Source organism: Tiliqua scincoides, chromosome 3, assembly GCF_035046505.1.
Source record: "Tiliqua scincoides isolate rTilSci1 chromosome 3, rTilSci1.hap2, whole genome shotgun sequence".
NCBI classification, from domain to species: Eukaryota; Metazoa; Chordata; class Lepidosauria; order Squamata; family Scincidae; genus Tiliqua; species Tiliqua scincoides.
The window spans coordinates 207,933,700-207,946,586 of NC_089823.1; the positions used below are offsets into that span (position 1 = coordinate 207,933,700).

The window sequence follows — 12,887 nt, forward strand, 5'->3', positions numbered from 1 at the left end:
GCCAATAGAAGCTTTTTAAAAAAAGTAAATAGCACGTGGGAGGCCCAATCAGGATAGGAAACAGGCCAGACCTAAGAGCTAACCCTCCGTTTGCCCCATGCATGCTGTTTGAAAGGAAAAAAAAGAGGAAAAACCTCACAGTAGTAACGTAGTAGTAACGTGCAGTTTGACCCTATGACTTTTCCCAATAGCTCATATACCCGGTTGATTGCATGTCCTATCACAATGCGAAATAAACTGGACTATGGGATTCTGAAAAGAGCCCCTTGTCTAAGAAAATGCAGTCAAGAAATGCTATTGTTTTCAATATATTGTTTAATATATATTTAATAATAATATAATATATAATAATATACAGTATTTATATACCGCCTTTCTTGGTCTTTATTCAAGACTTTATTCAAGGCGGTTTACACAGGCAGGCTTATTAAATCCACGCAGGGATTTTTACAAATTGAAAGAAGGTTCTCTCTTTCAAGAACCACCACATTCAAGCTGTTACACTCCGATCTGGTTTAACATTCTGGCCTCCATCCTCCCACGCTCCGAGCAGATGGAACAGCTCAGCTGCAGCTTGCCAGCTGCTTCAAGGTCGCACGGTGCCGGTGGCCTCGAACTGGCGACCTTGTGGATGTTAATCTTCAGGCAAATGGAGGCTCTACCCTCTAGACCAGACCTCCTGCCTCCATGCTAATTTAATTTAGCATGAGCTATCAAACAAACAAAAAAACAAACAAAAAAACCCTTTCAAAATAGGCTCCCTAGACTGGAATACAGTCTTTATTAATCAGGAAGCAAAGGCAAGCCATCTCTTCCAATGAAAATAAAAACGTGCTCAACAATTGCTGCTTTTTGTTGCTGTTTGTTTTCAGGAATACTTCATGGTAAATATCAGAACAGCCAACAATGACACCTCACCTGGAAATCTTACATTTGCCCTCATCACTGTTTGGCTTAAGCATCCTATAAATAGAACATGTGCAGTGTTTTTCCTTTCAGCCTCTTACTATAAACTGGCTACTGATTGGCTTTGGAGACCTTGGAGAAAATTCTCCAGGGAATCATGTAACCATGTCTCATGGAAGCTTGCAAATATATATATGTCTTAAGCCCTATTTGTTACAGGTTCATTTCCTTGAGCATTAGAAATCAAGGGTCTGACTAGCTCTGCTTCTGCAATGATTTTAGTTACAGTTCTGCTGGCAACTATTTTTAGCAGCAAATTGTTTCCCAAGACGAATTCATCTGCTCATTAACATTGGAGGGTTCCTCTGGAAGAGCATATTGTGAGGCTCTCTTTTATCTCTTACCTAGACCCATCGCTTATATACAAAGAAGCCTAATCTTCCTTTGAAAGTAAAGGAAATATTTTGCTAAGCCACCATTTTTTTTAAAGCAGAGATGAAATCAGCATGCCAAGAATAAAATTACTTTCCCCTTAGTTTTCCAGTTCATGGCAAATGTCTAAAGCAGTGGTTTCAAACTGTGAGCCGTGACTCCCCAGGGAGCTGCAGAAAGCAGCCAGAGGAGTTATGGAATCCTTGTGAAAAACCTGTATGCATAGGATGGTAGGCTGAATGGGGAACCTAGTCAGTCAAAGGAGCAGCCAGTTGAAAAGTTTGGGAACCTCTGGTCTAAAATGTTATCACCTGATTACAAAAAGATATTCTGAGACTTTCCCATATTTGGGTTGCACCAGAGGCTAACCCAACATGCTAACATGAAGCGGTCAGAAATAGGTAGGATTAGATGGTTAGTTGGTTGGTTGGTTGTTGAGAAGAAGAGTGGGCTGTTAGGTCACCCAAAGATAACCAAGGAATAGTGCAATTTTCCAATCTGCCATTTCTCCCCTTCTCAATGAGCAAGGAGTGGAGATGGCACAGGATATTTGAATGCTGGAAGCTAAAACTTCAAATGGTGATCACCATAGTGGTAAAAATATAAGAAACTGAAGAAGTATTTGCTGCCTTGAATGGCACTCTCAAGTTTTGCTGCCTAAGGGCCCAATCCTATCCAATTTTCCAGTGCCAGTGCTGCTGTGCCAATGGGGTAGGCACTGTGCCCTGTGTTGGGGAGGCAGTCTCAGAAGCCTCCTCAAGGTATGGGAACATTTGTTCCTTTAGCTCTGGGCTGCATTGCGGCTGCACCGGTGCTGGAAAGTTGGCTAGGATTGGGTCCTCAGATAGGCTCTCTCATGTGCATAATGGGAGGGCCAGGCCTGAGCAAGGTACCAGAAGCGACTAAAGTTTTTTTTATTCCCCCTGGTCAGCATGTCTCACTGCTGCTATTGCTGAAGGGGAAAAAGAAAGGAGACGATTTATTGTTTTAACTGGCCTTAGCAGCTTCTTTGTACATATGCATACCTTTTTTCTTTTCATAACTATCCTGGACTGCCATATTGTGCAGGAACAAAAATTTATTTTATTTATTACAATTTTTATACACTGTTTTTATCAGTAGACTCAAGGCAGTAGGCGTAAATCCATTTGTCAAAGAGATTTTTACAAGTATTATTTCAGGAGACAACCTCATTGCACATCCATTTCTCAAGGTTTCCTTTCATAGTGCAGTTGTCACCCTGGCTGCCGGCCCGTGCACTACTCACAGGTAGCTGCAAATTAAGCTTCCAACCGGTTTCTCAAAAGATGTTATCCGGGGTGGTAAGGGTGCCAGCTGACTCTTCCACACTCCACTCTTCTGCAGAGACACACCAGCAGCCTCTCTCTTGGTCTCCCGTCCAAGCAACCAACCCTGCTTAGCTTTTCAGGCAAGGCGATAGCTCAACTTCCAGATCACATCTCTTGCCCTTTTATTCCCTCATTACCAGATAACTTCAGTTGAATCTCCACCATCCCATCTGTGTTTGGAACTGTAATCTGAAGACATGTTATAATTCATGTTTTGATATTTTAAGAACATAAGAACAGCCCCACTGGATCAGGCCATAGGCCCATCTAGTCCAGCTTCCTGTATCTCACAGCGGCCCACCAAATGCCGCAGGGAGCACACCTGATAACAAGAGACCTCATCCTGGTGCCCTCCCTTGCATCTGGCATTCTGACATAGCCCATTTCTAAAATCAGGAGGTTGCACATGCACATCATGGCTTGTAACCCATAATGGATTTTTCCTCCAGAAACTTGTCCAATCCCCTTTTAAAGGCATCCAGGCCAGACGCCATCACCACATCCTGTGGCAAGGAGTTCCACAGACCAACCACACGCTGAGTAAAGAAATATTTTCTTTTGTCTGTTCTAACTCTCCCAACACTCAATTTTCGTGGATGTCCCCTGGTTCTGGTGTTGTGTGAGAGTGTAAAGAGCATCTCTCTATCCACTCTGTCCATCCCCTGCATAATTTTGTATGTCTCAATCATGTCCCCCCTCAGGCGCCTCTTTTCTAGGCTGAAGAGGCCCAAACACCGTAACCTTTCCTCATAAGGAAGGTGCCCCAGCCCCGTAATCATCTTAGTTGCTCTCTATTGCACCTTTCCCATTTCCACTATGTCTTTTTTGAGATGCAGCGACCAGAACTGGACACAATACTCCAGGTGTGGCCTTATCATCGATTTGTACAACGGCATTATAATATTAGCTGTTTTGTTCTCAATACCTTTTCTAATGAGCCCAAGCATAGAATTGGCCTTCTTTACTGCCACCGCACATTGAGTCAACACTTTCATCGGCCTGTTTACCACCACCCCAAGATCTCTCTCCTGATCTGTCACACACAGCTCAGAACCGATTAGCCTATATGTAAAGTTTTGATTTTTTGCCCCAATGTGCATGACCTTACACTTACTGACATAGAAGCGCATCTGCCATTTTGCTGCCCATTCTGCCAGTCTGGAGAGATCCTTCTGGAGCTCCTCACAATCACTTATGGTCTTCACCACTTGGAAAAGTTTGGTGTCGTCCGCAAACTTTGCCACCTCACTGCTCAACCCTGTCTCCAGGTCATATATGAACAGGTTGAAAAGCACACCGCTTTTCACTTCTCTCCATTGTGAAAATTGCCCATTGACACCCACTCTCTGTTTTCTGGTCTTTAACCAGTTCTCAGTTCATGAGAGGACCTGTCCTCTAATTCCCTGACTGTGGAGTTTTTTTAGTAGCCTTTGGTGAGGGACCGTGTCGAACGCCTTCTGAAAGTCCAGATATATAATGTCTATGGGTTCTCCCGCATCCACATGCCTGCTGACCTTTTCAAAGAATTCTATAAAGTTCATGAGGCAAGACTTACCCTTACAGAAGCCATGCTGATTCTCCCTCGGCAAGGCCTGCTCGTCTATGTGTTTTGAGATTCTATCTTTGATGAGGCATCTATCTTTTGTGCTCTGGTCTGCTTTCTAGTGAGCACCTGAAACTTATGTATCACATGATGTTTCTAATAGATAAAGGTCAAGGAGGAAAAAAACCTTTTCATGGGCTAAGTTACAGAAAAAAATTAATATCATGTGCATTATGTAACAGTTACAATTCCATGTTTTAGTCCAGTTTCAATGTTTCTTGGTTCTAAATATTGGTAGATACAACCCCAGAATGCATGGTTCCTGCCTAACAATTTCAGCACCAGTATGAAAAGATTAGGCCCTGAAATACTTTGCTCATCATGATAGCAGTTGCTCTGTTTTGTTCTATGCTACAGGAAAGCAACCAAGTTGTTGAATTCACATAACATACTGTGAACAGCATTGAATCTTCACCTATTTTGATTTGGTGAAAAAGTTGTCCTTTTTGGAAGATCCAAAATGCTTCCAAACCCCTACCTCTACCAAGCCCCTACCTCTAAAAACAATCTCTTTTTGACATGTCCATTCACAGCCAGTCTGTTGTTCTGTTGTTGTTTTGGTGACTTTTTCCCCCTGTACAGTACTTTCTCTTTCCGCATGGGATTCCAGTGAATCAGGGTTTACTGAACGAATGCAATGTTACAGTAAGGGGGTATCCAAACTATGGCCTGGGGCCCACATCCAGCCCGCCACAAGATTTAATCTGGCCCACAGTAACTTAAATTTTTTCCCAACCATGGGATCAGATAATTAACATGTGTGTTCCGTCCACTGCATTCCTTTCCGTATGGCCAGAGTGGTATCAGGTTGACCCTCATTTTCAGTCACCTGGGCCATATGCTTTAAGATCCTCAAAGCATAATTATTCAATTCATTTTCCATAATTATTCAATTCGTTTTCCAGACTCACAAAGAGAGTCTGGTCCAACAAGAAGCTGACGGAACATACCAAGATCCAGGTCTACAGAGCTTGCGTCCTGAGTACACTTCTGTACTGCAGCGAGTCATGGACTCTTCGCTCACAACAGGAGAGGAAACTGAGCGCTTTCCACATGCGCTGCCTCCGACGCATCCTCGGCATCACCTGGCAGGACAAAGTTCCAAACAACACAGTCCTGGAACGTGCTGGAATCCCTAGCATGTATTCACTGCTGAAACAGAGACGCCTGCGTTGGCTTGGTCATGTTGTGAGAATGGATGATAGCCGGATCCCAAAGGATCTCCTCTATGGAGAACTCATGCAAGGAAAACGCCCTACAGGTAGACCACAGCTGCGATACAAGGACATCTGCAAGAGGGATCTGAAGGCCTTAGGGATGGACCTCAACAAGTGGGAAACTCTGGCCTCTGAGCGGCCCGCTTGGAGGCAGGCTGTGCAGCATGGCCTTTCCCAGTTTGAAGAGACACTTTGCCAACAGTCTGAGGCAAAGAGGCAAAGAAGGAAGGCCCATAGCCAGGGAGACAGACCAGGGACAGACTGCACTTGCTCCCGGTGTGGAAGGGATTGTCACTCCCGGATTGGCCTTTTCAGCCACACTAGACGCTGTGTCAGAACCACCTTTCAGAGCGCGATACCATAGTCTTTCGAGACTGAAGGTTGCCAATACAAATTATTCAATGTTAACTTCGCCGCTGCTGATAAAACAAATCAGCTTTCCACATATTGACTTTTCAACAACACCGCAAAACGATTGTGGTGTGGTAATAGCATCATTTTTGCACATGTGTAAATAATAACAATCTGGGTTTCTGCAATGGATTGGGCAGACATAGTGTGTGCTGTGTGTCGCTCACCTCCACCCTATATAGTTTTCAGCCCACGAAAATGTGTAAAATATATAGCGGTATGATATGGTCCTCAAGCCTGTAGACCTCTGTTATATGCATTTTATGAATCACAAGTGAACTTTCACTTGAGGAACATGACATTTCTGCTTTTTGCATCGCTCTACAGCCAGAAAAACTACTCCTAAGAGTGCTTGATGTAGCATGGGGAGGACGGTGCAACTAGAGCAAGTCAGAAGAAATGAGGGGTTGCAACTGACAAAAGCAGAAGTGCCCTTCTGCAGCAGATGCAGCAGATGGGCAGTCCAATCCTAACCACATACCTGCACAGAGATGCAGTGGTGCCAATGCAGACTACATCCCACAGGGGAATTTTGGCTGCTGGAGGTTTCCTCAGGCTAAGAGGATGTTTGTCCTCTTGCCCCTGGGGAAGCTCTAGCAGTCACAGTGAGTAAACATAGCACACCCCTTCAGGGCCCAAACCACCCATACCCCATCCCTGATGTGGCCCTCCCCCCACCCCATTCCACCCCCTCCTGAACTGGATCTATCTCCTCCAGTAGGTGTCCGTGTAGCCACTGGCACCAATGGGAACAATCCGACCTTCCTGCCAGCACTCCTGGCCTTCAAGCTGTCACAAGGCACTTTTTGATGGTTTCACAACAGTACTAGATCATAGGATTTCTTTCCTTCTTTCACTATGCAAACTGCTTTTGTTTTGTGAACTGCTTTTCACTTGTCTGTCTGAAACCTTTATTGGCATATCAACACAACACAATTAAGACATACTTTACAATTGTCGCAACAACTTACATACCGACCCAACAACTTAAAAACAAGATACCAGAATTATTTAAATTCTGACAACGTTATTTTAAGAATCTCAGATAAATAACCAGCAACAGCTGCGGTTAAAGAGTGCTTTTCACTTTGTCATGAATTTAAAGCACTAATCAACAAAAAAGTGATGACACCGAAACTGCACTGCTCAATTCACACATGCTCCCTTTGGAAAACACTGTGGTCGTTTGGACACTACTCACCTATTCCAAGCTGGAGAATGGCACTAGAACTGCATCTCCTTCTGTGACTATTTGTTCTGTGTCACGTGCCCTGGCTCTGAGCCTGCAAGGAAGAATGAGTCATGAATCTTTGCCCAACAATGTCAATAAGTGAAGTAGAGTGTTTAGTGTTCACTAAGAAAAGTGGCAGGGCTACCCATTGACTCATTAGTGTATGGAGGGCTCTTATCTGCATTTGAGGAGTTACAGCTAATGGGGCCCCTTTCTGTAACCGCCTGTTTATCACAATTCTTCTGTTTGGGAGATATTACAACAACCTGCAAAGTAAGATAGGGCTATTAAGCCAATAGATGGCTTTCCCATATTGCAGAGAGGATAGAAAGATACTTTGGGGCCATGGATGCCGGAGTGCTCTGCACAACTTGGGGTGAGGAATGAGGAGTTTTCAGGAATCCTACTTGCTGATATGGGCTTCGACCTTTTGCTTTTATGAATAGGTTGTCTTGTTCTTGTAGCACCAATTGTAACAGTGGAGTTGAGAACCCCACAGCACAAGCCCAACATGTGTCTATTCAGAAGTCTCATATTGTTCAATAAGATTTACTACAAAGGAAGGATACATTGGATTGCAGCCTCAGTTCATATTTGTATCTGGTGTTCAAAGACATTTGTCCTCTTCCCCCGGGTAAGGGAAATAGCCCCACAATGTGGCTACTCGATTCTGCGGTGGCTCTTGAGCCAGCGTAGAATCAAGGAGTCCTGTGTCGGGCTGTGGGCCCGACACAGGGCTCAGGATCAGATAGAGCTGAGCTCCGCCAGTCCCACCTCCCTCCCACCACACTCCCTCCCTACCATGCCTCCTCCCCATCCTCTCCCTGCCCTCCCCCACCTCACCCTACCCCGGCACGCCTCCCCCCACATATCCCCCACGCCACCACTCACCTCTCTGCCACTTAACTGTCCAGGCCCAGTGCCTGAGCTGGCCCAGTATGGGTTCACTCTGGGCTAGTTCCGGTGCTGGGCAAACAGTAAGGCTCACAAACATGCCTTATGGCACACTTGCAAAACTGCACACCGGCAGTAAGCTGGTGTGCTAGGCTCTGGACTGGGCCCTAAGGCTGCAATCCTATACAAACATACCTGAGAGTAAGTCTTATTGAATACCAGGGCACTTACTTCTGGGTAGATGTGGATAGGCTTGTGCTGTAAATGTATTTAATTCAGTGAAAATAAATGCATGCATACTAAACTACTTATTTTTAGTTTTCCTTTTCATTTTGTGTTGACTTATGATGGACACTCCTTTGTAGTCTTTGGACTCTGACCATAAAATTTCCTTTCATTGGCTTGTATATCTGATTACAGTTTGTACCTTGGTCACCAGCAAATCTGGTAACACCATTCTGCTTTAAAGTTCCATTCTTAATTCTTAGCTTAGCAATAACAAACTTGCATATTATTGTATATTTTTATGTTTATATTTTTAATACAGTATTATAATTTTATTATTTACTACATTTTTAATCTTATCCTTTCTTCAACAGGGCAATATGATCAACGTTCTGATTTTAACCTCAAAACCCCTCATATACAAGGATGGAATGACAGCAATAACTGTCCCAAGACCATCAGTGAGATTACTGGCTCAGTAGGGAACTGAATCTGGATCTCCATATCTAAGGGCCAAGCTAGGCATCTGGCAGAGAGAGTCTTCAACAGTGGCATGGCTTAAGCTGGGGACGTGGGGGTACATTCCCCCCCAACAAAGTGTGGTTTTCCACCATCTATGATGAGGGGGGGGGGTGACACCTAAGGACATGAAATCATTCCTCCCACCCACCTACTTCTCTGTATGGCTCCAAATACAGCTTTTTCCAGGACTAGGGCCATGCATGTGCTGGGTCGGACGGGACAGTACAGGTGTGTGTGTGTGGGGGGGGGGTTGACGCAATGACACAGGCTGCTTCATCATGTCACCTGGCCCCAAGCACCAATTGGCCCAGCTAAGCTATTGGCCTTCATTGAGCATCTATAAAGTGGCAGGGGAGAAGAAGATGGTGGAATACTGACACTTTATTAACCACCACCAACACCACTTCTTCCATGCATTCCCTTCTTCTAGCCACATTTTTCCCCATAATGGCAAACGTATAGGTGGATATCCCACAGCAGGAAAAAAGAAACTAAGGGGAATGGTTTAGGGGAGAAATAATGGACTGAGGAAGGATTCCTCATGCTTCCAATCATGCCCTCCCCTCTACGTATTTCAAGACCTAGACTGTCTGTTGAAACAATGACATCCATTATCCTACACTGTATACCACACTTTTCTAGAATGCACCGCTAGATGCAAAGTAATGGAAAGAGAACCTATTCATGGCCTAAACATTTAAAGTAGGACACTTTATGCCTATACCGTTGCTAAACTGAATATGATTGGAATGCTCTCATCTCACGGAGAAGAAAACATCTTATTATCCTCTAGTCTTTCCTTCCAAAATCAAACCCTTGATTACAGGGCTGAGGGTTTAGGCAAACACTGCTTGCCAGCCTACCCACTGGCATGAATAAGTGAATTTGTTAACGTTTCTGACAATAAGAAGTGCTTGTGTAACAAGCCATTGACACAGAAGCATGTGAAGACAGACTCACATGGGGGGAACCAATTTACAATCCAACAGAAGCTGTAACTTTGGAATGCCTTGTAAAAGAATGCTGTTGGTGTTCTGCCTCCATTTAACATTACGGTCAAAATGGTTTGGAAGTTTCAAAGGAAAGTTCAATGTTTTGAACTCATATGGGGAACTGCAGTTTATCTGAAGAAGACTGCAGTCTTACATAACCGAGAATGTGCTAAAGTTGATAATTAAATGCCACATTTTAATGGAGATGCTTTCTCCTAACCTCGTGTTTCTTAGGGGGAAAGTTTATGTTTTAAATTTTCTTACATGCACACACACGCGCGCGCACACACACACACACACACACACACACACTTTTTCACTCACTCACTCACTCACACACACACACACACACACACACACTAGACTTCAGTTTGGAAGGCAGTGAATGAATTCCACCTGTACTACAGTTTGTACTTTCACATACAGTTTGTACTTTCACATACTGCTTAAAAGCTGAAGTATCAGATTTCACAGGGCTGTGAAGATGCTGGAAGGACTTCAAAGCACTTCTGAAACATCTATTACTTTAATAAAGGGAATCAATAGATTCTCCATAGAAGGTCAAAGTGATCCTGCTATTCTCAACCTGATGTGGACAACCCACCCATCCATATTTCCACCCATTCAACATCAACGCAACTGTCAGACATATCACAGGCAAAAACAATGGTCAGAGCAAAACAATGTAACATGACTTTGTTTCAAATCATCCAAACATTTGGGTTTAAAGAAACAAAAATTACAGAGGCACTATATAGAGCCCCCCCCCCCTTACAATTTGCCTGGGATGAATTCCTGATTTAAAGTTAGCTTATTGATCGAAGCAAGTCTTAGGGTTTTTATTTCAAAGATTGTCAAAGTAATGATTAGGTGTATATTTTTTTAACAGTGTGAAATTCATATTATTTTAAATTTAAGTTTGAGGGTGGGGAAATGCCATCACAAGCATTTTGTGTCTAATGTAGTAAACAAATGGCTCCAAATCAAGAGAATAGGGCACCTTCTCTGTAGTCTATCCATGATTCATGTAGACCCCAATCGTATCACCAGAGCCATCAATCAGGACTTCTGTTTTCTCAAGTGCGCAAACACTTGCATCCTTTATTTCATTCACAATAACATGGTGAACAGGTCTTTTTTATTCACTTTGTTGTTGTTCAGTCATTAAGTCATGTCCGACTCTTTGTGACCCCATGGACCACAGCATGTCAGGCCCCCCTATCTACCACTAACTTCCAGAGTTTGTTCACTACCTATCCATAAGATTTACAGCCCAAACCTAACTAATTTCCCACATAGTAATGCAGCGATGCTGGCGTGGCTTCCCTTGTATCCCGCAGGAGATTTTTGACCATTGGAGGCCTCCTTTGGGTAAGGGAACATTAGTTTCCTTGCTCTGGGGTAACCCCCAGTCGCAGCTATGGTTCAACTTGAACCTGAAGCTTCAGGAGCGTCAGGTAGCAAACATGGAGATGTTTGCCCAAACCTTTATATGCATGAATCTGCAGACCATGCCCATTGCTATAATTTAGCCATGCAACTATAAGATTTAAATCCCATATTTTGGGGGTGTAAGCCATTCCATCATTTGGTAGTCTCTTTTGCCTATAGCATTCATTCCCCGTACTTTCTGTATATAGTCTACTTTTACAGTATAGATTATGTGTTATATGTAACTGAGAGAAACGAATTCAATTTCTTCTCAAAGACCATAGCAAGCTTATCTAATGTAGACAAGCAAAGTCTCAAAGTGTAAAGTAGACTTACAGCCCAATCCTATCCTGGGCTAGTATCAGTCTCCCACGCGCTGCCAGGGAGATGGCCGAGGCAAACATGCTGTAAGGCACATTGTAGTGGCCAGAATGACAGACTGACACTGGGTCTCCGCACCAGTCTTTGGAGCCCCAGGAGCTCTCAACAGTAAGTTCCACACTAAATGGCTGGGAGGCGCTCTAGGGTGAAGAGAAGGCAGGGGGCAATTGGAGAGGGGGTTGAAACTGGGTGGAGAGGAGGCCAGTTCAGGCCTGGGTGGGCTGCCGCATCCTATCCCCCATCCTGTGCCTGAAAGTCCTACATAGGGCTACTCAATTCTGTGCCAGCCATTGAGCTGGTCCAGATCGAAGTAGACCCATTGAGGCTGCTGGGGTTCAGCATGGGGTAAGGGAACAACTGTTCCACTACCTCAAGGAGACCTCAGACAGCCTTGCTGGCCCCATGTGATATAGCAGTGGCAATTGGTGCCATTGTTCCAGGGCATGGGCAGGCGCATTAATACTGGACTGTTAGATTCGGAAAAGAAAACATAATTCTATCCCTTAGATTGGGTGCTAGGGTCTTCTAACAGAACCTAACTAAACTACACCTCCCAGGATTCACTGGGGAAGTCGTAGCAGTTAAAAGTTGTACAGAACCAATATACATTTTTAGTGTAGATATGTTTGCAGTATACTTGATGGAACTGCTGTGTTTTAAAAGAAAGATGCTCCCAAAATTTTGAGAATGCCCATCTCAGATCATAAACACCTACCACATACTGACAGCTAATAAAACATTAAAACCAGTTGAATCTATGTTTTTAAACAGGTTGTGCTCATCACCCATTTCTCAAAAATAAACTCATTCTTCTAGAAACGTTGTCTTGCTAGGTTATGTGGATAGACTCTGAAGTTACAACTTCCCTTCCTAGAGGTTTTCTCCATAATTTTATTAACAGGCAACTGATCAAAGTCAAGTGACAGCTCACTTTTCATTGATGCTGTCTAGCTTTGGACACAGTCCATTCATGATTTATTACTAGAGAGATTATAGCAGTAAAGCTATACCCCACAGAGCTCCCAAAAGTTATTTGAAAGTTACTGGAGCAATAGAAGCCAAGAAACCGTACCATCAAATGTTTACAATGAATCCCTTCCCCCCCCCTTGATACTTCCTTTGTGCTGATGACTTCATATAAAACTTTCACTAGCATATACCACCCACAGGAACAGCCATTGGCAACAGTTCAAAGCCTTTTAACAAAGGTATTGTTTTACCATCTGGACCAGCCCTACTACTTAGTAACAAATCCAGGATCCAAACAAAAAATTAAGTCTGGGGACCCTTGCC

At 43.8% G+C, this 12,887-nt stretch overlaps 1 long non-coding RNA gene across 1 annotated transcript in view; it reads right to left on the reverse strand.

The window, feature by feature from the left end:
- The window catches only part of LOC136643597 (uncharacterized), a 52,219-nt gene extending 45,036 nt beyond the window's left edge, over positions 1-7,183 (reverse strand). The window contains exon 1 of the long non-coding RNA XR_010794033.1: positions 7,120-7,183. This is a non-coding gene — a long non-coding RNA (uncharacterized lncRNA). The remainder of the gene's footprint in view (positions 1-7,119) is intronic.
- Between the last annotated feature and the right edge of the window lie 5,704 nt (positions 7,184-12,887).